The sequence below is a fragment of the Thunnus maccoyii genome, chromosome 15, assembly GCF_910596095.1.
Source record: "Thunnus maccoyii chromosome 15, fThuMac1.1, whole genome shotgun sequence".
NCBI classification, from domain to species: Eukaryota; Metazoa; Chordata; class Actinopteri; order Scombriformes; family Scombridae; genus Thunnus; species Thunnus maccoyii.
Window position 1 is genome coordinate 25,193,304 of NC_056547.1, and position 25,936 is coordinate 25,219,239.

The 25,936-nt window shown below is 37.1% G+C and overlaps 2 long non-coding RNA genes across 2 annotated transcripts; one reads left to right on the forward strand and one right to left on the reverse strand.

Annotated features, from left to right (window-relative positions):
• Positions 1 to 594: 594 nt before the first annotated feature.
• On the reverse strand, positions 595 to 2,794 carry LOC121913043. The gene is made up of 2 exons (XR_006100202.1): positions 2,466 to 2,794; positions 595 to 1,748 (listed from the first exon to the last, which is right to left on the reverse strand). It is a non-coding gene; the product is annotated as an uncharacterized LOC121913043 (long non-coding RNA).
• On the forward strand, positions 1,765 to 24,139 carry LOC121913044. The gene is made up of 4 exons (XR_006100203.1): positions 1,765 to 2,496; positions 11,045 to 11,332; positions 19,098 to 19,191; positions 23,784 to 24,139. It is a non-coding gene; the product is annotated as an uncharacterized LOC121913044 (long non-coding RNA).
• The last annotated feature ends 1,797 nt before the right edge of the window (positions 24,140 to 25,936 follow it).

Here is a 25,936-nt window from a genome sequence, read left to right on the forward strand (position 1 = left end):
TGGATGAATCCAGAAATTAGACTGCTCTGTTAGGCCCTAGCAGGGCCTCTATTTATAGAAGTCTATTTAAGAGGTCAACATGAAAGCAGGAACAGCTTCATGCAACAAATCTGATGGGACTGAACCACTGTTCATTCTCTAAATCAAATCTTTTAGGGTCTTTTATATTTTACTCCTATGCGTTTTTTTTTATAGTATTCAGCAGCTGTAAATCTATGTTTTATAAAATAAGTTACTTTTACATCAAGCCCCTTTTAATACATTGACAGGATTGCTGTGCTCATACAGGATACCCTCTATCAGACAAAGAAAAGGAAATCATATAAGTGATTACATCATATCTTTAAGCTGGCTTGCATAGTTTTCATGCCAGCATGAACATTCAACACCATTACACAACTGGGAAACATTCCACTTTGGCAGGGCTCGCTGTATGATATCATTTCTTTTGTTTGGCCTGAGGGGAAAAATACACATCCAAAACTGTAGTATACACACACACACACACACACACACACATCTAATAAACTTAAAATAGGTGCTGGACCAAAGAAACAATGTAACAAAGAAAGATGAATGTCCACACACTGTAGCTTCCTTTGATGCAGTTTAATGAGACATCCACAAAAAATACACATAAAATAACAGCATCACATCCTGTCAAACACAGGGGAACAAGGTCATGAGCATAGTCTATACTTGTAACATTAATGTTCTTTTCATTATCACTGAACAGTTTATTAGGGCAGACTATTTTTATTATTAATTAGTATTACAGACAGTTATTTAGCCCATAAAATGTCAAACATGCCCGTGACAAGTTCTCAAAGCCCAGGTGATGTCTTCAATTTGCTTATTTTGTCTGACAAACTTTTCAAAAAGGATTCAACTTACAGTGGTATGACATGATGAAAAGTACACAAACATGAGAGGTTATTTGAGAGGTTGTGAGCAGCAAATGTTGGTATTTTTACATTTTTCCTCATATCAAAGACACTGTTAAACTGGTGAGGTATAACCTTGATGTGGATGCCGGTGCTCAGCTTTCTTTATGCCAAAGTGTCACTTCCAGCCAGTTCAAGTAAACAACCTTCTCTCAGCCTCTGCTGCAACTGATTCCAGCTGAGTGTAGGATGTTTACATGAACTGAATCTGGACAACTGGATAAGAGCTACCAAAACACAAAGCTATGGCTCAAATATGACCTGCAGGATCTAACTGATAAGGTACAGGTGATATGCCTATAATTAATAAGATAAGGTGGTGATATAATACAAGCTTCACTAGACAATTACATTAGGATTTTGAAGAAGCAGGTCAGATAAATAGACATGGCACATTTGTTCATTTTTGTGGAGCTGGAGGTAGCTGGCAGCAGCAAACATCAGACTGAAAGCTCTGTGGATAGACAGCTTCCAGTCGGGGATGTTTACAGCCCCAAACTACTTAGTGCATTTGCAACCTCAGACAGTGACAATGAAATGCACAGCCAGAGATGAAGTCACAACATTGCCAACTGATGGAAAAAGACTATAAAGTTTAAAAACTTTAAACTGATCTATACTGTGGCAGCATTGTCAAGCAGGCTAAAATCTGTGCAGGCTTCAATCTGCGTGCGTAACCTTAGTAGGGACAGGAAGCAGTATGGAAATGGCCATCTGACCAGAGGAACTGCCACTGTAGAGGATGTCTGGAGTGAATGAAGATTCCAGCATCAAAGGCAATGTCGTCTGCAGTCTTATATTTTCCTAAAAATAAGAAGAAAATGCAGAAAAAAGAAATGTTAGCCTGACCCCATTCCCATTATACATGTCTAGCTGTGTAATCTTGCTGATGCTGAAGACGACTTTCAATGACAACTCACAAAGATATCCCACTTCAAGCTCATTGCCAAGCATCTATTTAGTCGAATGATTAATGAGCAACAACTGCTACCCCTTTCTATGAATTATGAGTCAACTGACGCTATGAAAACTTTGTTTACCTGGACTCATTTCACTGCTTTTCAAAGATGAACGGGTTAGCTTGCTATGTTATATTAACTTGCAGCATAGGTTGAATGGCATTAGCCAGAAAACTACGAATAGGTAGATAATAATGAAACAGCGTGATGCAGTATAGCGGTGCTGTAATGTCAGTGAAGTTACACAGCTGTGAGACAGACACTGCTGCAAGGCCAGCTACTCTGTCCTATCCTGCCTGCAACACCGAGAAAAGCTAACTTAAATAGCCAGATAGCCTTAGTTAACGAGCGTCAAGTGTCGTGAGTAAAGTGCTTTCGCTGGCGAACAAGCTAAAGTAACTTTGTTTTGTGAGGCAGCCTGCCAGAGCAAACATTACAATGTGGTAACTGTTAGCACTAGCTCATGTTAGCCGACGACCTAGGCTAGCTGGCTCGCTGACATAGCTAGCTCCTGTTAGCTTGTCTGTGACCCTAACCTTCTGCTGTCTGACGTTTTCCTTACCGGCGAACAACACGAATCATCCCGAACAACAGTGAGTCAACGTCCACCGCAATGAATATGTTTGAAGTTTACGCTGATTTGGTCGTGTTGTGTCCTATTCTGGGCAGCCTGTTAAGTTTCCTTCCGTTTTCATTCACTTGTCTTTATTTTGACCTTTGGTTACTCGACACCAACATTGACGTCATTGTCATGGCAACAGAGTCCCGCCTACCGTGAGCCGGACAGAAGGAGAGTAATTGCATTTACATTTTACACTTGACATTTAGCCGTTCATTTACGCTCTCCTGAGCAGCGCCTTCCTCTGAATGCAGTTCCTTTATAAAGTTAAAATAAATGGGCAATGCTGTTACTGCTTAGTGCATTTACCAAATAGGCCTAATCCGTTTAAAGATCGCCATCAGACACGTTTTAAGATGTATATGAAATACTCTTCTTTGAATAATAATTTGTGTCTGATATGGTTTTTCCACAAAAAAAAGCTCAGTCCTTAACATGACATCTCCTCCTTCTCCCTCATTTAAAATCCAGAATAAATGAATATGTAATTATTTTTCATTTAAAAAGTTTTTTTTTTCTGCTGCACACAACATGTGTCCTACTTCACTGAAAAGTCAGTTCTCAGTGTAAGTGTACTCGAGGCTTCAAGTTTCCATATTATTCTTGTTTAAGTTTAATATTAGACCAGGATCAGCTTCCAAAATAGTTGTGATGTCACAAATCATGGTCATAAGCCCACCTCTTAAACTTAGATTTTCAATGAACACATTGAGCTCAAGGAGCACAACTTCCCCCCTTCAGCACATGTATGTGAAGACAGGAACAAGAAGAAAAACATATTTTTGAGTGGAGGGGGACATTAAGCAATTTCACTTCTGCAGACAGAGTGGAAAAATTCCAGTTGGCTATTAATAGTGGTGGAAGAAGTATTGAGATCCTTTACCTAAGAAAAATATAAATACAGCAATGTAAAAATACTCTGTTTCAATGAAAGTATAATGCATTCAAATGTTACTTAGTCAAAAGTATTATCAGAACAATTTACAAGTATCCAAAGTAAAAGTACTCAGTAGAGAGAAGAAGAGCTCCTGTGAGAGTTATACATTATAATATTGGATTATTGATGATTTATTATCCTATAATCAGCATTTCAGTGTTGTTTAACTATATAGACTTGTTTAATCTATTAGCATACAATGCTTCATCTATATTATATTTACTTAATTATTGCAAATTTTACATTTGATACTAATATTTTGTTAATTCTGCAATTCCCTTATTAGAAACAATGGCAATAGAGCTCTTAAGGTTTTAAAACTTTTGTTTGTATTGTATAATCTTGATCTAAAACATATCAAGTAACTCCAGTTGTCAGATAAATGTAATTGAGTAAATAAACAATATTTTTAAGTATAAAACAACAGAAAATGGAAATACTCAAGTAAAATGAATAATTACCTAAAAATTGCACTCAATTACAGTACTGGAGTAAATGTACATTGAATCACTGGCTATTATTTTGTCAATGTACACTACATGTTTAAGGAATTGGTCAGCAATCTGTGTGTTTCTAGGACATATTGGCACAGACTCATTTTAATTCATCTACATAGCCTTGGTGGGCACTCAGCGAAACAGAAAGTTGTTGTTCCGTCTTTTCAACATGTCAGATAGTCTGTTACTACATAAATGTACCTAAATGTGCAATAAAAGAAGCCACTGTTTTTACTGCACATAATTATCATATACAGTCAGCTATAAAGTGCAAGTGGGCCATGAAATACCTGAACAATTTGTATATTAATCAATGATCAAAAGAAAATGAATCAATCGCAATTATAATAATAAACAGTATAACTCATGTATGAATTAATTATCAAGCATATGCTAATAAAAGTTTTAAAGCTAAAATTTTTTCAAAATTATTTTTATTTTAGCATTGTGAATTGAATCTCTCTGGCTTTTTTGATGGCCAGACAAAGTTAGTGATTTGAAGATGTCACTTTAGGCTCTGTGTGATTGGCTGTACTTATTATCTCTGTAATTTTATAGGAACAATAAGTATCTGAAAATGAAAATTGAATCGTTGGAACAGTCAGTAATAATATAAATAACTGTTACTTGCAGCCCTGATTCATCATGGTATCTGAGGGGTAGCTGAGGTATATTCAGAATCTGTAGGAAGGTGTACAGTGATATGTATTTGTGCAGATTACTGGCCTTCACTCTCCTTTTGCTTCTTACCTAACAGAGTCCACTGTTTGGTTCAATCAGTGCTTGGGGATAATGTTCAGTCCAGAACAGTTATGTGGTCTGTCAATAACCAGCTGGCAATTACTAAAAATTAACATCACTCAGACATGTCACATTTCACATGGGTGAAATGTACGTGGGTATGTAAACTGAGTGAAAATACCTTGTAGCTTTGAGCATTTACCAGCTGATGTACCTCCGTTTATGGCTCTGGCATAATGTCTCCTTGATGTTTTAAGACATGGAGTTTTATCCTACCCCTGTGTGTCAGATGATGACAAGTATGTTGACATATTTGATAAGTAGTGCATTCATTAGCCTAATAAATGGCTTCATTAGAACAGATTGTTATGTTAAATGCATCATGGTGATCAGTTTGGACAGTTTGAGCCTCTCCTTTACCTTTGCTTGCTAACAAAGGGAGCATTGTGCTGAGGTTTTCAGTAGTAACAACCATTGAGCATGCTGGCTTGCACAAGGACACATTGACAAAGTAGTTTGAGGGCTAGGGGGGAAATGTAACCTTCTTACATGATCAAAGAAATAATCAAGCCCTCATTTGAACTCTGCTGTGGTTTTTGTGAACGGCTATGTGCAATATCATCCACATGAGGTCAGGCTTGATCCATCTACTCACAATGTCTTCATTATGCAATTGAACCAAGTTCACTGTGAACTCAATGATGGATTACAGGACATTTATTCAGCCATTTAATATTCAGTGCACATGAATGTGTGCTAGATTACTCTCTAAGCAACCAATTTTTGGTCAGAAATATAAAGCAAGATCAGCAAATGCAAATTTCTAAAATTCTCTCTGAACGTATAATAATAACAATATTCATTAGGTTTCCGAAAAGTGGTGTAGCCCTCGGTATCTAACACTGCTCAGGATTTCTTAATAATTCATATAACATATCTCAGTTATTTCTTATGAAAAGACGGGGCGAAGAAAATCCATCTATAACCTAACCAGGGAAATTGATTCCCTTGTCATTCTGTGTGGTCTGAAATTGCCCAGAGCTATTATGAGAGAGACTGATTTTCTCTGTGCAGTGGACTGGAACATTCTCTCCTTGTAGAGCTTTTTGCAAGATGTGAACGGATTCATAAGCAACAGCACTGCTAAAGAGATATGTTGTCATGTGCTTTCAACCAAAAACACAAAACATGTTCAACTCTTGGGACGTTTTAACCAGATGTTGTCTTTGGAAAAAGGTGAAATTCATTAATCATCATCATACATCTTCTATATGTTTCACTGAAACCTTCACAGCTGATGCACATTCTGTTTAAGATTCCTTACAAAATTATGAAATAAAATAAAATGCTTTTTAAATTATCTAGTAATCTTGTAAAATATAGTAAAGTAGGTAAAGCAGGTAAACTATCAAAAGTTGAACTTTTAACTTTTTTTAAGCAAAAATACAGATCAGCTTCAGAAGAATGCACAGGAAATTAATGTGAGTAGTTGCTAATATACAATTTAACAGTCAATATAAAAACCTTTCATTAGAGATCCCTGGAATGATCAAATATAAAATTGTATTACTATCACAAGAAAAATAAATATATAATATCAAAATTTAAAAAAAATGTTGTCTCTTGCATTTTGCTGTAATGAAATTCATAATACATGACAATCAATGATATTGATGATGATTATTGACAGAAAGAATGTGTGTAAATCACGGATTTCACCTGGGACCTTGGTATTACTACAACATTTTTGTAAAGTGATACACATAACTATAATAAGACTTAAGATATACTGTCATGCTAGCAGCTTTACTTATGGACAGCAGTGCTTAGAGCTACATGCTAACATAAGCATGCTACTCACTATGACAATGCCAATGAGCTCATGTTTAGCGGGTTTAATGTTTACTGTCTTGAAATGCTAACATGCACGAATTAGCAATTTTTCTGTTATTTGGCCGTTAAGTATTTGACAAATTTCAACTTTGACTTGATGATGGTGCTAGATGAAAGGTCAGGGGATCACCAAAGTTATTGCAATTCATTCTGAAGGAAACATGAAAGTCTGCACAGCAACTGATCCAACCAAAAATGTCAGCTAGTGTGGCTGGTAATTATTAACACGATACAGTCTATGGACACAATGCACTTAGTATGCTGGAATTTTTTCCACAAGCCTGCCCATGTCTGGGTGGTACTGTAACTTTGGAAATTACTTTAAGAGGATATCATGGCTTAAAAATATACAGTATGTGTGCTTAACTGACAGGTCTTTCAGCTGCAGTGATTACTGCTTGTTTGCCCTACCTCAGGATGAGCTGACATTTTCCCAGAGGCAAAGTGTCAGTGAGTGGTTAATCAGAAAAAAAACAAAACGTCTCTTCAGGAACATATGTGTTACAACAAAGACAATGCAACCGTGTTTTTTGCAGTCTGCAATTCTAATATCCATCATCTTCCTCTAAATCAAATTTTGTTTCACCCATGTACTGTACTGAGAAACTAAAGGGGTCATTTAAGGGTTAACATTAGTTTCAGAGAGATAGAGAAGTTGTCTAAGGTGTCTGATTTTCTGTATTTTTTTACACTTGTTGGTGTAAGTGTGATCACCTGCAGACAAAACTCATCATTGCTAGCATTCAGCTTCAAAGGCAGGAACTCCATCCTCCAGTAAGGACAGAGGGGTTTCTGTAGAGCGTTGTCCGCAGGGATAAAGCGGAGACTTTAGGTTGGAGCATACTCCTTAAGAACTGCTTGTTGAATGGTAGGATTGCTCCAGACACTGGAGTGGGGGGGTTGGCCGACAGACAATATCTTTGTCCAACAGGCTTGTAGAGATGACAAAAGCGTAATCTTTTTTCATTCTTTACACAACTGTTGCTGTCACTTTTTAGGTGGACAGTAAATTGCAACACCATGAATGCCTTCCAGGATAGATCATCTTAAAATATGCACCAATATCCCCGTATTTAAATAATACCAAGTATTCCACCTCTCTATGACAGTTGACTTTTCACCAATTTATTATAGTACAGTTATGTTACTCAGCATTTACAGATCCTGTTTCAAAAATGAAAAGTCCCATCAGTCATATAGAGTAAAGCACCCTTAATGATTCAGACACAGTTGTGAGGTTTGTAAGGAGTTTGCTATAATAATTCAAAAGGCCCAACAATGATTGAACCTAACTCACAATTCGTGGCTTTCATGTGTTCTAGTTGTTTCTTTGAGATTTATGAACACCCAATAATGTGCTATTCAGGGATACATTGTGTTTCTGCATGTTGGCATACAGTAGGGGCCCTTTTGTCATAAAGGTGTTTTGTACTCATTGATTGTATACCTACTTCTCTTGTTTTGACCTCTAAAAATGCAATGAAAAATAATACTTAGTTTTCTTATTATTATTGGAGGGAAAAAAATTAAAAATCCACCAAGGTAAACCAATTCCCCATATGCTGTCCCTTTACTTATAGTGAAAGTGATATTCAGTAATATCTGAAAAACTAATAAACTGTTCACCCATCCTTTATATCCTGTTAAGCATTGCCAGAACCTAAACCTACATTCACTGGCCAGGTAAAGGTAGTAGAGTACACTCCAGGCAGGTCACCTGTCTACCACATGCATAACACATAATGTATAACACATATGAATAAACAAATACATTTATTCTTATGGATAATTCAAACTGTCCAACCTCCATGTCAAAGGACTTTGGGATCGAACTGGGGCACCCACAGGAAACCAATGCAAACATTTGATGAGCCAGAACTTTCTTGCTGTGAGGGGATAATGCTGGACACTGAAGCACTGTGCTGCCTGAAACACAATGCTGTTGAACTCATCTGTTGAATACTATTGTACATATAATGCAAACATTTCCACATTTGCCTTAAAATCAAAGTTACCTTAGCAACAGCGCTGACATTTAAAATTTTCTGTAGCAATGGTGGTTGATTGCCATCCTGCAGTGCTAAACACTGTGGCTCTTCTCAGGCCACAGTGTGAACATGACATGAACACAATGTTTTTAGGCAGTCCATGGAGTTCTACAGTCATACCCAAAGGACTATGGGAGCTTTTTATACAATGGGTAGTTTCACCCATTAAATTTGATGGGTTAGCATACATACCAGCTGTGATGTTCATTCCCTTAGCTTTGTGTCCCCTTCACTCTCCTTCAAAGAAAGTGGGTTACTTGGAGGCTGACTGGGGAGTGGGATGGGGTGGGTGATATTCAGGGAACATGGAGCTATATATTCACTCCCAATAGAGCCATAGAATGGTGCACAGAGACCTGTCACATCTAGACAATAAGACCTCATGTACAATAGTTGTTTGGGGAAGCAGTTGGTTGCATGTAGTGCTGGAAAATGAACTGATAAATCTTTTATACAGTGTCTCTTTTGAGTTTCTGGGGAGTAGCACAAATCCCACACTGACAATTCTCACCTTCTCCTGCCTAATAGGTGCGCAGCATCCCTAAAACATGAACATGAATCTCAAAAACTCAATAGTTCAATACACTGACCCAGACTGAAGACATACTGAAGCAACATAAGCTTCAGGCAGCCTTCACTGAAATTCTACTTGCAAAATGATACTGAACAGCCCTGTTTTGTTTTGTTTTGTTTTGGGTTTTTTTGTTTTGTCTTTTTTATAATAGACTCCCAGGTTGCAAGGAAACAATATGATTAAGCAAAATAGCATAATTAACTATATCCCTTTAGAGGTGATTAAAGGGTATTTTATGATAATCACCTGCAACCTCGCGAAATTGTAAATATAAGGTTGGTCCATGGTGCAAAAGAAGGTTGGGAACCTCTGTTTTACAGAAAGAGAAGTAGCTATGACCTCTGTAATAAAATAGAGCAGATATTACATCACCAACATGAGTGTCTTGGTTGAGAAAAGAAGACCAAGGCTGATTAACCCTATAGGCAGATAACAATGTCAATATTGAACAATTTTGCAAAACCCAGGACCACACTTAATCATAACTTTTTTTTTTTTTTTTTATGCCCAATGCCAAAATTTTTAAAAGTCTTACTTTCTATAATATCTGCATATGGCAGCTACGGTATAATTAAAGTTAGAGAAATATAGTGGTTATATGACAACTAAACTATGGTAAAGGTAACTAAAACACTTGATGAAGGTCTGGGGAAGAAGTTAGGGTTGATAAGGATTAGGGTGAAGGTGAATGTTGTAGGTCTGTGACAGGACAGAAACTTCAATCTCCTGCATGAAAGTCAGTCATCCACCACTCCGACCTGCACACACTTAATCTGCCTCTCTACATAAACAGTCTGCACTGAAAGTTGGCGCTGGACATAAATTGTGTGGAATTGTACGCACGGACTGTAAAGTGTGTGTGAAAGACTGTACAGTGTGTACTAAAGTCTTACACTTGTAAATATGGCTAAAAAAGGCTGGGTCCTGCAGGTGTTTGTAATGCTTCATTAGGGCATGTACCCAGCTGTAGACAAAGCTTTATAAGTCATGGACCTTAAGTGATGGACCTACCTGGAGGTCTCTTATTCTTTCATCTGAAAGCAAAAGTATATCAGTCTTATAAGTCATGTTACAGCACACTAAAGCCTGTCAAATCCCCAAGTTCAAAGTTGGCTTAGAAATTCTAACACTGTGACAGCTTTTATGAAGGATCAAGTGGATTATACCCCAAGTTTTAGGTAGAGTGCACCTTTCAAGGGCTGCATGACGAGGTGATTCTCTAGCAGTTTTTACCACCAATATGAAAATGCATTTTGTAGATATACCATGATCTTCCAAACAGGTCTAATAAAGTTCACTTGTCTTAAGCATCTTATGGACAATGAATATGCGCTGAGTCATCCAGTGGAGGCTCTTACACATGAGCATCTATTTGGTTTTGCTTTGAGGCATTTTTATCCATTCAGCTAAACAATAGATTATCATGATGTTGAGGAGAGAATTATAAAGGCAGGAAGGCTACTCATGGCACTTCCTGCATGCTCCGCTTCAATGAATAGTGTTTGCCACTTTATTGTCAAGAAAGCTATAATCCTAAATGAAACATCCTCTAAAATAATGCTGTATTTATTCACCACTGTCATAACAGTGCTTGTGAGAATTATACACATGAATTAAATTAATGCAGCTGTGCTTGAGAAGATATCATTGACTAAAAGCTTGGAATAACTCACTGCCCATACCGCTCCTCCTCAATGGCCTTGGAGGATTTATGTTTTGTGTTAAGTAAGGCTGAAGCTACTCATGTTATCTCACTCCATCAATAGCAAATACATTAACAATATCTAGTCGCTGCAAGCACACTATTAATTTACCACGACCTGTCCCTACAGGGGCAGAATGATTGTTGGAGGCCACGAGGTATATCTGCTTACCCCTCCCTGGGACATGGTGTCGCTGCTGGGGGATCAATGTCCATTGAGCATGGACAAAGAGGGGCAGGCAGGCAGCCAAGCAGCCGGCTGGAGGAAGCCCTCAACCTCAGCTCGAGTGACGCTGTCACCTAAGAGGTCCCAGCAGGCCCTGCAGAGACAGAGAGGGATGTGCCGCCTGATGCTGGAGCCATGTCCTTTCACACGGAAACATGGGTCATCGTTCCTCAAAGGTTGAAGAGGACAGAGGTAATAGATATTGCAAGCTCCGGTTCATGACAGGAAAAACCCAGACCGCCATTGACAGTTAACTGTCAGTCCATCATTATGACACTTGTCACTTTGAGAAGTATCTCAATCAAAGTGACACTATGTAACATTTGAAAGAAGAAATGACACTTTCTTCCTCTTACAAATGAAAAGTTAAATGTATAAGCAATAACAAACCCTTTATCATTTCAGTACACTCAGGGGTTTGGAGCCTTACTTTACCTAGTATGACCAGCCGCTTATGGTAGCTAATGTGAGCAAACTTTTAGTAGATATTGCTCCAGTGACCAGTGTGAGCAGTAATGAGTAGTGGAAGGTATTACAATTTGAAATATAATAATTACATTACAGTTACTAATCTCAGTAATGCTCCTTTTCTGTAACTATGTGGGGATCAGTTTGTTCACCTTCTTACCAGGAGTTTGACGGTGAGTTAATATCTGTTTGTTCTCTGTGTGTTCAGCAGATAAAGTGGTCTGGGATGTGTTAGCTTGCTGCAGGGGTTGTAGGTGTGGGGTGGTGGTTAGCCTCTACCAAAGGCCAGACTCCCTGTAATTCCAATATTGCCATATTTACCTGTTAGCTAACTGCTAACTTTCGCCATTGGCAATCCTTCAGTTAGGTAGTCAGGAAACTGGTTTTGTTCAGTGTTGGAGGGTGTGTGAGCTTCACTTTCTGGAGTGCTACAGTGTGTGTTCACCATTGCCAACGTTAAGCTAGCTGTTGATGGTCAGGACATACCAAAAACTCCAAAATGTAGGCTGGTTGCTTCTTAAAACAGTTCCTTGTCCATTTATACATCTGGTAAATAGAGAAGATGTATTGTTGAAGAAGAAATAAGAAGAAATAATTACTTTTTCATTGAATAATATGTCATGTGCAGTTGATCAAAATTTCTTTAAGCAACTTGCCCAAACAGAAGAGTTATGACTCATGCTACATTCTAGCATCTACCAGTATCCTATAAGTACCAGCAGCAAAAGTTGCATAGTCCCAACTTAATGTTGGGTTAATTTACATTCACATTTATTCATGCAGACATTTTTGTCCAAAGTGACAAATGAGGTATAAACCAGCCACAGTAGACCAAAGAGAAGATTAAAAAATAGCAAAATAAGAGTTCTTATGATGTCAGTGAGTCAGTGTTTTGTGTGTAAAGCCACTGTTCAATTTGAAAAAGAAAATCCATATTCAAAAAGGAAAAACAGGATTACTGATGTAATCTAACACTCAGTAGCTTCCAACAGCTTCCTGGCTCCTCTTTGCATGAACCTCTCTTGTGACCTCTCCAATTCAACAAAGACCAGTGCAAGTTTTTCCACCCTGCTGCTGTATAAATAAGAGAGTGTATGTTGGAGCTGATACCCCCTGGAGAAAAGCTACTGCATCAGCGAGTTCCTCAACCTCATGGCTGTTGCCCTCAGTGAGGGTTAAAGGTCAATGATAGAGCAATCGCAAGCAGAACATGTAACACTAGGGTTTGCGATAGTGCCTGGTTTGGAATTCACTTTGTGGAAGTGTGTAAATAAAGGATAGAGTATAATACAAATCCTAGGAATAAGATACCAGGATTTATAGAAACTGTTCTTTTGCAGCAAACCTCAGTGTGGGCAGATAGTTATTCCAGTGGGTGGTCAGCCTGCAAGAACGGTGAAACAAAGCTTCCCAGCAAATAGTTTCGACATTGAAATGTCAGACAAGCAGAAAATTGAGTCTTTGATCTATTCCATCATGAGGGATCACTTGGTCATATCAAAATCATGGCTCAAAGGATGTGTTATGCATGTGAAAGCACATCATGAATCAAAGGAGGGATACTTGCGCTATGTTAATAGGAGTAATCAAATTCAATGTGATTTTGCGGTAATAAATTCTGATTCTTTCATCTTTTCTCATTTAGCTGTTTCACACCAAAACAGTCTCGCACGTTTTCTCTGAAAAGCCACAATTCCATGCTCGTGACATTCGCGGCTGCCAGCCTGCAAATGCTCTTGCAAAGGGCCTCACTTGATGTGCCTTTGTCTTTGCTGTTGCTCTGGAGGGGATTGAAATTCCTTGTGTGAAATGATATTTGAAGTGATTAAAGAGAGTCATTCAGTGGAGCTGACAGTTCTAATGGAGAGCAGAAACCGCTCGTCCACCCCAAATAGCCAGACAGGCCTCCTGACAGCTGCTGGAGGAGCTCAGTAAGACTCTGCTGCGGAACAAAGTGCCAAGGGGTATATTCTCTATGATCTGACTTACAAAGGCGCTATTTGTTTTGTTGCTAATGCTGGATGAGGGACAAAAAAACAGAGACAGTGAATACACAGCTTTTTATTTATTTATTTTTCTATTTGGCACCATAAACTCATGAAATATTGGTAGTTTACCAACTCACTGCAGGTGGTCATGCGCTTAGAAATAATTTTTGAATGAAATGTATCCCAGAAATAATGTAGTGCAGGCTTCTTTCTTACACTTCATTATACTGAAGTCCTACTAAATGTCAGGTGCCAATGTAGAGTGTAGCAAGTAGGTTTTAACTTTTAAATCAAACAAAGAAGACATTTCTCTACAAGTAGCATCACTTTAGTACCGATTAAGAGCGCTTTTCATGTTTTGTTCATATTTGTCATCCTGACACTCCGTATGAAGGTGGAAAACTTTGAAAGGGATGATGAGCACTGCAACAGCTGAACACATAACTGAATTCCTTCCAAAACTGCAAAGTTTTACTGTAAAAAAAAAAAAAAAAAAAAGATTTTAAAACTACAAACCAGTTGTCCAAAAAAACTCAAAGCTCAAAAAAACTTAAGACTTAAAGCAAAAAATAAACAAGCTGCCATCTCCTCTCATACCAGACAAGTGACTGGTATTTTTATCATCTCAGCCTCATCTACACTGGAATGTACTATCTGCCATGCAGGTAAGCACAGTGGTGAGATAAACTGATGCAACTGTTCAAAGACTACGCAAAAACAATCAAAATGTAGATATTTATGGTTGAAAACAAGTAGGCATGAGCACACGAGTGCACTAATTGTAATAGAAAGGTGCTGTACACCACACAGGTGTTTTCACTTTTGCTAATTCGACCTCTGGTCAGCTTGAAGTTACAAACTCCCTGGTGTTAACTGTCCTGCACCAACAGGTGCAACAAAGCTATCAGGAGAGTCAGGCAGATGTCAATCAAGCATAGGCTGTCCACACCACACAGCACAGAGAAAAGGTCTTATTAGGCAACAAAGTGGAAACACCTGTGTGGGTGTACCATGCTGCGGAGGTGCTTTAGTTGGTAAAAAAACAAAAAAATTAATAATTAAACACTAAAACTAGATAATGTTGTGGGGTAATCTTTTCAATTGTTTCCAGTGAAAAGGGAAAAAAGCAGGTATTTTGACTTGTCAAACACAGGCGTAAATAATAACCCACTAATTAATGATGGCTGCAGTCCATTCAGATATGCCTGAGCAGTCCTGTTGACTCACTGGCACAGATCAATATAACAGAGCCATCATTAATGTTATTAGTTACACCTGTGCTTTTCATACTGAGAAAAGATGCTGTACCTTGTCCAAATTCCTCACCACAATGCAAAATAGCATGAGATATGTATTATCACTGATTGTCATACTGTGTTTGCAGTTATCATCCATTTTTATGTACTTTACCATTTTGTACAACAGCAAATACAACACAACACAATACAATACAATACAATACAATACAATACAATATGCATGTTGATAGAAAGCTTCTGCCAATTAAATGAATGTTTTTTTTTCCAAAAATGTAGTACTCTATTCAGTTGTCTCACCACCACTTGCATTTTAAAAATGTTTTTCAACTGTGTGCAGCTCTTCAATGGTTTTTCAATCTAGTGTTTTTATGAACACGTGCTCAAAACCTACTTAGAATCAATGCATAGTTTGAAATTGTATTTTTAATTGATTGATTTTTAATTAATATAATATATTATATAATATGCTTTAGGTACTGTCACTTTTTAATCTTCTAAAGTTTCCTATATTTTTAACTCAACTTATTTATTTTTATGTTTATTCTTCCTTTTAATTACTTTTTAATCTTGTTTTTTAAACACCCTCCTGTAAAGCACCTATGAATTCTGCATTCCTAATACTCAGTAAATAATGTTGATTGTACTGGTTATTGGGATGATTCTCACATCAAAATAATCAAAACTTAATTTAACACTTGAGATCACTTTGGGACACCTATCTGTGAGAAATGTTGGCACTCGTCAATTCTAAATGCTTGTCACTTAGCAACAGTTTTTTTAATATAAGAAATGTGCTGACACAACGGCCTCATACAAAGAGGATGTATTTCCAAAGCAAATCACCGTTCCAGTGTAATTTTCAGGTTCAGATCATCTCGCAGGTGTAAAAAGAATGTGATTCCTCACTGACAGAACGCTGTGTCCAAACTGTCAAGCAATCCGCTGATACCCCGGGGCCTCAGCACTTATTCCTAACATTCCCACTTTAAAATATAAATATGCTGCTTGGGAGAGAGAGCCACCCCCCCTCCCACACACACACACCCACACACACACACATACACTCCCATTTTTTCTTTCTATAGTTAACAAGGGCTAATGGAGGTTTGCTGTCCAGGTTACTGTACATCTTCTTCTCCCCCTACTCCTCAGCAGTTTTTGGTAAATTCATCTCTTCAATTTAAGGATTAACAATGTTTAAATATCCAGCCAAGTCTGGAATTGGTGTAATGTTATATTACACTATTTTATTTGATATTTTGAAAATGTATTTCACTTTAAGAATTTTGCCTTATTCCAGAAAATGAAAGACTACAATATGTGTCCTTTCTTTTTACATGTGCTGTATTTTAGGTTTGCCAGATGAAAGCTTTTTCTCACCATCTGTAATTGCCCCTGGACATGAAACATGTTCATTATTTGAGAAAAAAAGACATAGAACAGTGAAAAAGAGAAGGCTTGTGTGCGCAGTGTGATTTTTTCTCCCATTAAAAGTGCTTGGAGATATTTCATTTTCAATGGTTATTCTATAAATTGTTACCCTTTCTTTTCACTGTCTACATCTGTAAAAGTGTTTGATCTCCTGTTCAGAAATCCCCTCTTCTGTTTAACATCATAACTCCTGAGGCAAGATGGATGAACAGTTGCGTTGACTCATTATACGCTGCAAACGGACAAACCTCTACATGCATATTTATTTGTAGACGTAACAATGCTTTTTTTTTTTTTTTTTTTTTTTTTACACCAAATAAATAATGTTCAAGCCATTCATATACAGCATAAGCCATGACTGGTTCATTTACAGCATTATTCATTATTCACTTCACACTCTGCTTCTCAATTAACTCATTCATTCACGATGTGGAAACAGTGACGAGAATAACAGTCTGACTGCAGCTGTTAAGTCGATAATTACATTGCAGCTGAGAATAACTGCTGGATATACAAGGACATCAGATTTTGAGAGACACTAGTTTCTAATAAAAGACAGTTTCCTAAATTATAAGTTAGTTTAAAACTTGATGCCAAAGAAATAAGTTGAGATCATTTTAATAACCTTAAGCAAGAAGTAAAGCACTGGTAAATGTCTGAGCTTTCATTTATGATGTTTTTTTTAATTTTTATATTACTACTTTGAAAATATATAAATGTATAACTTATTTATCACCACCATTCAATCATGTTAATGAAAATGTATCTGCTGTGCTAAAACAAATACTGCTACATTACTACTGTTGAAACTGTATGTAAACTCAATTAACTCCTTAAACCTTGCCTGACATACTGATGGGTCCATCATTATGACAAAATTTTACTTGTGCTAATAAGAATGATTCAAACTACATTTTAATGTAGCATGCAGCATTTAATGGGATTGTTCAGCCATAAAAAACTGAACAGTGTCTAGAATATATCAGATATACTATATGTCATGTGTGTCATATGTACAGCTTCATGTGTTGAACAAGCAGATGCAGAATATATCACTAATTTTTTCATGCAGCTTATGCTTGTTCAAAAGCAGAATGGAAGAGGTTGAAGCTGCACTAATAAATATTTTTATATTAACCATGCATCAAATGATTATGTGTGATGTGAAGGGTCCCGTTCATAGTGATGAACCCACAGAGAATCATCACCTGACTTTGCAGTCTCACTCAACGTTTCCAGCAGAAGTTAAATCCAATCATCATAGATAAGTGCATTAAATGTGAAAAAAGGGACAATATATCATTGTTGATGGGAATGTCCTGTTATGAAAGATTTTTAGAAGAAAGTGATAATTTATGTTTCTCATGTTGCTAATTATGATCTTTCCTTATGCCCCAAGTTATGTTCACTTGGTATATTTCCTACTGTATGTAACTGAAGTTGTGAGAAGAAAAACATCCATATTTTTGCTACCTACACACCAAATATACAATTGCTGTGTGCTGGAAAAATCCACACATATGCGTGTGTGAATACATCCTGTTTTTTGGTTTGTGTGTGTGTGTGTGTTTGGGCAATATGCGTCCATGAATTTGGGGGGGTGGTGCTTCTGAAGGAGCATTAAGAGAAGGGTGCATTTGTTTCAGTGTTTAATTCAGTATCAACAATATTTCTCCATAATGACTGACTCCACCTTTAAATTCATCATTTGGACACAAACACAGTTTGAAATGAACACTAATGTTGCTCTTTGTCTGCTGTGGTGTGTGTAACATGTTTCCCAAATCAACTTTTAAGGTGATAATGTGCCAGTGATATTTACAGCTTAGTTCTGCTGACTAGTGGCAAAAAAGGGGAAAATAATGGATTAAATAACTACCGTATGTGTAACATGAAAGGTCTTGCTTACAGAGAATTATCAGCTGACTCTGCAGTTGCCCTCAGCTCTACGGAACATTTTAGCATTTTCCTGCAACCTCAATGTTTTGGTTTTCACTCTCATTGCTCCAAATCAATTATTGCTGCTTTAAGGTTTGTAACAGGCTGAACTTCAGCATCCTTTTACTGCATTTAATTTTTTACCTTTTTTTTTTTCTTTTACATCTGTGTTGTCAATTTTACAAATCGATGTAATGCATATAGACATGTTAACAGATATGATAAACATGTTGAAAAGATGAAGCGCTGAATGAAAAGTTACAGGACATCCACATTTCTAGTGGATGTTCTGTAACTTGAGACACTTAAACAGATGAATTCCTCTTTACTTTAGTGCTGTTGAATAATATATTCCAGGTTATGATTTTCTTCGACCTAAAATTAATATATAATATTACAAATACAGATCTTCATGTGTTATCATCTTTTCAGTGCATTTTAAAGTAACCAAATCTTTTAGCCAGACAGACTTACAGTGAGTGAACAGCTTGGCGTTTGATGGATATTGAATTCATGGAGATCGAACTTGTGACCTTCCTGTTACCTCTCTGTTACAGGATGAACTCTTGAACCATTAGGTTGCCCTGCCACTTAAGGAAACCTTAGTGGTGAATACTGCAGTCATTACTTGTTCCCTTGTGAGTTTTTTCTGCCTTTACAACTTGTATTCTCCATATATCTCACATTTTCTAGGGGAATTACTTTCAGATAGAGGAAGTGTAGCAAATTCTCTGTTAAACAGTTTTTGTTTTTCAGTTTCATTTCAGAAATCAAACTTTACACAGAGAGAAATGTATAGAATTGGTATTGCTTTTACATCTTGATCCCAGAATGAATAAAAATTATGTGTTTTTTCTTTCTTTCTTTTCCAAGGCTGATGAGGCAGCACACGTACTGTATGAAGGGAGGTAGAGGATTTGGCTAACAGCAGTCTCATCCCCACAGATCAGTTGTCTAGACTGGGCAGGTAAATCCTCTTCTCAACCCTTTGCTCTCGCTGCCTTCAACACCATCTTTGATTCATCATCACAGCTCCTAATAGCTAACACAACTAGTTTCCTCAGCCCCTTATTTTCATTTAGACATTGCTTTCTTCCATCAAACACAATGAAAATAAACAGGGATTTACACTGTTGATACTTTTCAGATACACTGGTTTTCATTCTGTACGCTAACAACTTTCCCACTTTTTTTTCACATGTTGTCACCTACCACTATATGTGATGGTGTTTGTTCAACAGTGAAAAATGAATTTCGCACGTGGTCAAAACGTGCTTTGATTTGACATCAGTGTAAGTGTTGTGGATTTAAATATCCTTCTCAAACGCTCTATGGTGGTTCATTCCTTAATTTAGGATGTCACAGGCACGTAATGCTCCATTAACAGCTGGCTTGATCATTTAAAACAGATGACTGTGCGAGCACACATGTTGGACTTCTGGGCATATGGGTGCTGCTTTAATAAATCACTTTAATTCAGTCTGCGTGATCCTCTTTCTTCAGAGGTGTTTTTGGAGGACTGGATGTTGACTGTGTTTTTAGAACTGATTCTGCTGTTATCAGTCAGTGATAAAGTAAAGCAAAATTGATATTCATTTAAGTGGAATCATAAGAAATGTGTCAGAATAAATGCAAGAGCAAATTAATTCATGTTGCAAAAAAGAGAACTTACACATTGCAAATTATTTCTAAGGTCAATAATGAACCTTTGAGCTCAATATTTCTGCTGTTGATGGTGGTTTTGTCTTTATCTCTGATAGACACCATACAGCTTTAAATGTGCAAACTAGTTTAGTTAAAAAGGTGACATTTCTCAATTACAATATATTCACCATACTAAGAGCATCATGCAGCAAACTGTAGAAAACGAAATAATAAAACTAATAAATTAAATCCAGACATTATCTGTTTTAACTCAGTAAGTGACATGTAGTGACACTGATAATAAATTAAAAACCAACATGGAACAAACCAAATGTCAAATGACCAAAAAAAAAAAAGATCAGAAAACTAAATATTACAGTTACAGCCAAAAAAGGCAAAATGTCTTTAAAACGTAGCCTATAATTGTCTCATAAACAAATGTGAAAAAATATGATATTTAAAGCTGCACTTATAAATATTTTTAGATTTAAAATAGAAATAATTGCTACTTGTAGTATGAAAGGGCTCATTCATTCTTGGTGTGGAGCATTTTAGCATCTTTCAGCTCATTGTTTTGGTTTTATGGCTCTCAGTGTCACTTCCAGCATCAGCAGGCAGCTGTTTGCAGCCAAAAAGCATTAAAACCTACTATATGCTAGATGCCAGCACCAACGGCAACAGTGGCCAACATATAAAGTTCCCAAGCCAGATATTTCACTCAGGAGTTGGTGGAGACCAAAACAGAGCTAAAAGAAGAAAAAACATTGAATTTTGGGCGACCAAAAATACGATGTTACATTAATGGTAATGCTGCTCTGTATCTTCCAGATGTATACTGTAAATAGGCAACTGTTTGCTTATATGTCACCCATATCTCAAATTTATGAGGTGATAATGTGTCTATGCTTCCCTCAAATGGCCAAAATAATCAGTTAATGCAGGTTCAAAGACTTCTGTGTCTGTTTGTATCACTGAGTATCATGAGAAGTATCTGATTGAGGCTTAAACAGATTTGAGCCTAATGTTTCACATTTGTGCCCTTTTTTAACACCGATCTTGACACAAAAAGACACAAATCACCATCTCGTATAAAACAAAACAACCAAAAAAAAAAAAAAAACTGCACTGTGATCGTTTTGCTAGTTATTAAAAGCATAGAGGGCTTAAAGATTCAGGTTACTTAAGCACAACAGGAAGGTTAACCTATGCAAAGTGACATTTAGAGAATATTAGAGAATACTGAGAACACCCTGGGGTGGTGTGGTGGTTGCTGATGCTATCACAGTATCATTGTTCTGGTGCTTAATCGCTGTGGCTAATGACAGGAAATGAAATCACCCACTGAAGACCAACATGCTTCCCACAGAATAATTACCGCTGTTGACCTTGTGCCTTGCTCTGGTATTTAAGTGCACTATGATAACTGTCAGCACACACTTGCAGCTTAGTCACTGTATATCGCCGACTACCTCAGGCTGTTCTGTTAAGCTCTTACTCATTTAAGACAGAGAGATGCCAACTGAGTCACTGAACTCATTTTGTAGTTGTAGCCACTGTTAGGAATGAAAGCATTTGTCTGATAAAACCATGATGACATCATGAGGAACTGTCTGCACATTGGCTATTTTCAGTTCTTCAGAGTTTGTGCAAACAGTGTGATAGTCTGCAATAGTTTGTTCTGATGGAACATGTCATGCTTGGTAATATTTCTTGCATTTACTCAGTTATTGCAGTTATGGATTGCACTTTTATACCTATCACTGTTTTCCATATTACAAAGCAGTGTGTAGAGTAGTTTTGCATTCCAATTTCACTTCAACCTTTTTGTTTTTTTTTTATCTAATTGCCTTGTCTTAGACATTAATTTAAGAATATATAGGAAGGAAGTTGTCTTGCATGATGTTAGCTACAGATTAGTCGTATTCTGTAAAGATTTACATTCAATACATGATATTTGCATTTAAGAATCAACCAATAATCTATATAGAGATATTGTACATATTGAGGCGTTTAAAGGATTAATTTGACATTTTGGGAAATACTTAACTTTTAGTTTATTTGCTAAAAAGGGGGAAACAGCTAGTCTGGCTCTGTCCAAAAGTCACAAAATCCACCTACCAGCAAAGCTCACTAATCTACATGTTATATCTCTAAACAAAGTGTAAAAATGACTAAGCTTGCTGTCTGTGTCCTTATATTTATTTACAGTTAAATTAATATAAATTGGACAAATATGAGAGTGATGTTGGTCTTCTCATGCAAGAAAGCCAATTAGTGTATTTCCCAAATTTAGAAACTACTTCTTTAACCCATGCATACAGTATTCAGGTCATATTTGACCTGTTTCAACATTTGAGAGTAATAAAAGCACCCTAAACACCTTTCTTTTTGCCTGAAATTTTATAACTTTTCCCAAAGTGTCCCGAAATACACAAAAAATGATTTTTTTTTTCTATTTTTGTGAAGATGATACACATTTTTGTACATAGAGGCTCTTCTGGGTTAAATTTGACCCATATTTATTCAAAAATTACCATTCAAAAATTATTGCCGTTTTAGGTAACACAGGATCATAATATAGCATGATTTTTTATCCATAAACAAATAGCATAAAACCTAAAGAATACACTCTCTCTGCTCTCTGAAAGCTTTATTAAAATAGATTTGTAGTTCAGAAATTTGGTATACAGACTAATTATGAGAGGATACTGTGAAGGGTCAGAATATGAACAGTATCTAAGGGTTAAATGTAAACCAGTGAATCAATGATCCAAACCAGTGTTTACTAATCCCATTAGAACTCTGTTTATCTCCTAAAAGTCAAATCTTGACAGCGCCCTTTACACCGTAGAAGCTTTGGCTGCTGCTCCAACCCCAGGTTTGTTAGTGGGGTGATGCTGTGTGTGTGTGTGTGACCTTGGAAGCACTGCTGGGTGCCATTGATTTGTTTACCTGTGTGCTGCTGACAGTTTCTCATTACGTTTCTTTTGCACAACACTTCCAGGAGAGGAGACCGGAGTCTGCACTTCACAGCCGACGATGCGTGATCAATGTACCTGATAGATTGGCGCTGGCAATATAATTCTGTTGAATGGCTGTTTAATGGATGTGAGCGCTCCATTTAGTAGCCACAATAAGGTGCCTTTTGTGACTAAAGCAGCGTTGTGGGGCTGTATGAGGAGGAAAACAACATCTTGAGGAGATGTGTTAGAATTAGATTGGAAGACAAAAGAGTGTGGGAGAAATTGTGTTTTATTATTCTGTTATTGGAGAATATTGAAACTATTTGCAAAGTATAAAGAGAAAATGTAATTTTGCCTCATCAAGGCATTTTATATATTATGTAATATTCTTTTAGATGGCGTGCATGCAGTTTGAAGAACCTTTTAAACACAACTAGAGGATAAATACAGAAAAAAGAGAAGCACAATGACATAAAAACAATTTCCTTTGTATATGTGGGCATCTTATAATTTTGTTCTAATTTTGTAATTACCCATTAAAACTATTTTCTCCAAATACTTCCAATTTTGGATTTAAACACAAGACCTCTGGATCTCTGTAATGATGCTTTTTCCAACAAACCTGCACAGTGTACACTGGGGCTGTGGATAAATTAAACAAATTCCACCATTTCTAAAAAGTCTTTATAGCAATGAGCAAGTCTCTCATCATAGACAGATAGAAGTTTCTAACTCCAGCAGCGTTTTATTTTCAACCCCTCTCCCAAAACCCCCACAAATGCTTTCTTTTTCATGTCTCCTTAAATAATGTGAAATGGTCACAAGGAGGCAGTGTTGTCACTCTCCTGGCAGTCCCTCTGCCACCACCAAAATGTGGCGATGGAATGAATCCACTTATTCAAGGTGTTAAAAGTGCTCCTGATTTGCCACTGTAATCCTGTCCATTTCACAGGGCCAAAACAAAGTGGGAACACCCTGAAGCTTCCTCGCTTCGGGGAATACCAGTTCCTGTTCCTTCTATGACACGAAGTGACACAGCAACCAACTCGCGGACACGTCAAGGTCTAATTACACCTCAGGTGACAAAACCCTCATGACGTCCTTTCACTGAAATGGGATTTTATGAAGATTGAAAGCTGACAAGACAAGTGCTTCCATTTAAATCAGTTAGGATTTGCATCAAGTCGGTGGGAAGAAGTCAGGAGCGCTGATTAGATCCCTGGCTCTTGTTTAGAGAGGGAGGAACATTGATTCTGAATGCACAAGTGTACAGATACAATAGTAAGAGTGAATATACCATATATGATACCTCGGGGCACAGCACAGGCTGTCTAGTTCTAGGTGTTGTCAACATCATATTTAGTGGATTGGGACAGGCTGTAGGGTGAGGACGGGGGCAACTATTCTCTAATGATCAAAATAACACTTTGTCAATGTAATAACCCACCGTTCTTCATTCTTTACACCCATCTGACAGAACATTTCTCATAGCTTTGTTTACACCAGCGCTGCTGCCCTTGTGGTCCTCTCTGACTTATATAAAAATGTTGCCTCATAAACCATGATTATTTTCATTGCGATTGATGTATTGCGATCACTTAGAGAAGTCCCTTTGGAAACACGCGTCTTGAGAAAGACGTATAGGCCCGCAACTTTGATTCAAACATCAATGACAATGTGAGGCTTTGTTTATGAAGACGGGGAGCAACAGATGGCAAGCATATCTATAAATAAGTCGTTCCTCTGAATAGGAGATTAGTGCATTTGAGCCGGTTTTAATGGTCTCTGGAAGAGATTAAAAAGTAAGCTGATTCATAATGCGTTTCTCTTTGCAGTGAATCACTCATAAACAAGAGTCTGGGAAGAATCAGTGGAAAAAAAAAAAATCTCAAACATGCTTAAGACAAGAAGTTATATGCATAAGAAAGCGAACATGATGCGTGTGTTCTCGGCATGGCTGCAATTTCATGAATCTTACAATGTTACCAGGTGCATCACTGGAAATTATTAATGAAAGCATTTTACAGCCTCGCAAATGACATATTGCCTTCATTTTCCTCTTGCATCTAGATCGCTGCAGACCTTTCAACCCTGCAGACCTCACAGAGCAATACGTGCATACATATTTCCATCCATTTATTTTCCATACACACTATATATGCTAACACTAACACTGCAGCGGTTATTCCAGAGTACAAATCAAGCCATAAAAGTATAATAACCAATAGCACATTCCAAAGTTCACGGAGGATATAATGTTGATAAATATAAATAAACCATCTTGGTTTTCGCCTCTGGGTCACATTTTCTCCAAGTTATTGAAATAGAATTGAGAAAAAAGTCTCAATTATATAACCAGTGCTCATCAGCCTACAGATAGCCGCCCACCTGAGGCTACCTCAGCATCCTACACAAATATTGACAGAATTTTTTATCTTCTCTCCACATTTTCTAACAAATATGAAGCTCGTATACAAATCCTATTTTTTCTGGCCGCTAAACATCCTGAATTCCCAACAAAGACAATTTTGCATTTATTGTATGTTTCCAGGAACTGCAAGGCTGAGGATGTCTTATAATGTAGATTTGTGGATGTATCTTTAGATATCTGTTGTCTGGATAAGCTCGATATCTGTCTTTTAATGACACTGTCCTTTCTCTTTTAGAAAACTGGAGACTCACCAAGTTTTTTTTTTTTTTTTTGCTCTAATAATGACCAGGGCTTTATGTGGCTGTTTTGCTAAACAACAAGGTTTTCTTATTTAATGAATTCATAAACACGCCCAGGAGAAAAGCATGCTTGACCTATGAGAAGGTGAATGGATTTCCTGAAAACGATTGACAGGTTGTCCTGACAATTAAAAGCAATCAATGGCTTAAAAGAGTAAAGAGGACAATTACAGTATGTAGGCTTCTGAAATGTTCTTGTAACTGGTCCAACTGATTTAAAATATGACAGGTCAGCTGTGCCTTTGTTAACATAAATCATCTGAACATCTTTTTAATACCATACGTATAGTGATGATTAGTATGCTGAAGCCATGCACATGTGGAAAATAATTTGTACAGTCACTTCTCAACCAATTCACCCCAAAACATACTGCA